This window comes from Pteropus alecto, unplaced genomic scaffold (genome assembly GCF_000325575.1).
Source record: "Pteropus alecto unplaced genomic scaffold, ASM32557v1 scaffold21, whole genome shotgun sequence".
Taxonomy (NCBI): domain Eukaryota; kingdom Metazoa; phylum Chordata; class Mammalia; order Chiroptera; family Pteropodidae; genus Pteropus; species Pteropus alecto.
This window is the reverse complement of record NW_006436282.1, coordinates 21,647,719-21,649,946: the sequence shown is the minus strand read 5'-3', so window position 1 is coordinate 21,649,946 and position 2,228 is coordinate 21,647,719. Positions and strand designations below refer to the sequence as shown.

Genomic DNA, 2,228 nt, shown 5'->3' with positions numbered 1-2,228 from the left:
GAAACGAACCGGGAGCCTCCCTGGGCCCTTACGAGGCCGGGACCGCCCCGGCCCGTGACGTCATGGACCCCAAGCCAATCACCGGAGCCTCAGATCTGCGCCGTGGTCTGCGAGCCGGGTGACGTCACAGCGCGGGCCCGACCTCCTCGGCTTCCCGGGTTACAGTGAAGCGGAAAAAGCTAGTTGTCCCTGGTAGCGTGTATCTGGAGTTAGAAGGCCGGAAAAGCGTTTTTTGCCCAGTACGACTTAAATGCAGGGGACGCCCACAGAATTGCAGATAATTTGTACCTTGTCTGAAGCTAGCAATGCAGGAGCTGAGAAAACCTAAAAGAAACGTTTTTCTTTTTCAGAATCAAAGCTCTGCCCTCCAAAGGATGTAATGTTTCCCCTAAATACATTTACTAGACACTGATATGAATGTCCATTTGGAAAGGAAGATGAAACTTTCCTTTTTTTGCGTTAACATAAAGCTGAGTATTTCTTAGAAATAAGCATTGTGTGACTACCTCAGATATTATTCAGCTTCACTTTATACTGCGTAGCCTAAAAGGATCAACTGCTGGTTTGGAAGAGGAGAAAGTACATTTTAAGGCAAGAGTGCATAGCCCAAAGATTGCACCTGTTGAATGCTTACAGGCTGCCAGGACTCGAAAGGCATTGCTGGATTGCAGAAAATGCCTTGGACAGAGCCCTCGCCCCCAGGAATTGAATGACTACTAGCCATGACACGTCAAATAACATTCATGCTACAAACATTCAATCAGCTTTTAACTTTCAAATCTGTCTTCTGAACCAGGCACCATGCTAGCCCTAGGAATAGAAATGTGAATAATATGTGGCTCCACCCTCAGAAAGCTGGCAGTCTAGCCAAGGGAAGCTCAGGGCACTGTGAACCCACTTGAACACACCCTTTACTCAGTATAGATGTGATTCTGGAAAGTTGTTCCTCTTGCATGTTTCTGGAATAGGAATTCTTTTTCTCTTAACTTATCTTAATAAATCAAAGCTGCCTTCCTACAATGAAAGTAAAACTGCACTTAATGTTTTGGCAGAGTAAGAGATCAGGATGATGATCAGTCCACGGGTATCTTGGCCCTTGCATCTTATCTGATCTTTTTCCTGATAAGAGTTGTCCTTACCTGGAAATTAATGCTCCCGTGTAACAATTCCCTGACTTCATAATTTCCTAATTCCTTTTAAACAACTCACTTTAGTGAACATTTATGAATGATCAATTGGGTATCAGACAAAGATACACAAGGCCCAGTTTTTTGCCATCAAGGAATTTACAAACTGTCAACTAGGCAGGAATCTAAGAACCCCAAGATTCCAGCACGCCTGATGTACACACACCTCCTCCCAGTTATTCAGTAAAACACTAATATAGATACTGCTTTGAGGGATTTTGCAGATGTTATTAAGGTCTCAAATTAAATGACCTTAAGATAGGGAGAGCATCCTTGGTGGGGCTGACCTAATCAGGTGAGCACTTAAAAGGAGTTATGCTCTTCCTGGAAAGAGGTTCAAAGCATGAGGTATATTCATCATTAGGGAGATTCTCCGCTAATGGCTTTGGAGCTAGAGAGTGCCACCTGGCAAGGACCACAGAGCAGAGTCTAGGAGCTGAGAGCAACAGTCAGCAAGGAAATGAGACTTCAGTCTTAAAACTGCAAGGAACTGAATTCTGCCAATGACCTAAATGAGCTTGGAAGTGGATTTTCCACAGAGCCTCTACACAAGAACTCAGTTGACTGATACTATGATTTCAGCCTCAGGAAACTCTGAGCAGAGAACTCAGCTAAGCCATGCCTGTGCCAGAACTTCTGACTTAAGAAGTGTGAGCTAATAAATAGTTGTTGTCTTAAGTTGCTGTTTGTTTTAATTTGTTATGCAGCAGTAGAAAACTAGTAGACAGGACAGTGGAGGAGACAGGCACACGAATAAAAAATTCAATATGCTGTTGTAAACGTTATAAATTATTGCTTTTTTTTCGTTTTTCTTTTTTTAAATTTGGGGACCTCAAGATAGAGCAAGCTTCCTTGCAATTTTACCTGGTTCTGTCATTTAAAGCATTATATGCATTATTAGTCTGGAAGTTCCAAAAATGAAGAGATTCCTTAAATTTGAGACTGAAATACAGAAAATACATAGCTTTTTTTTTTTTTTTTTTTTTTGGCAAAGAGGGTGTTTTAAAACTATGTCTGTTTTTAAATACATCTATCAAGTTT

At 41.8% G+C, this 2,228-nt stretch overlaps 1 long non-coding RNA gene across 1 annotated transcript; it reads left to right on the top strand.

Annotated features, from left to right (window-relative positions):
- The first annotated feature begins 14 nt into the window (after positions 1-14).
- On the top strand, positions 15-1,865 carry LOC112479753. The gene is made up of 2 exons (XR_003046332.1): positions 15-239; positions 351-1,865. It is a non-coding gene; the product is annotated as an uncharacterized LOC112479753 (long non-coding RNA).
- Positions 1,866-2,228: the final 363 nt, after the last annotated feature.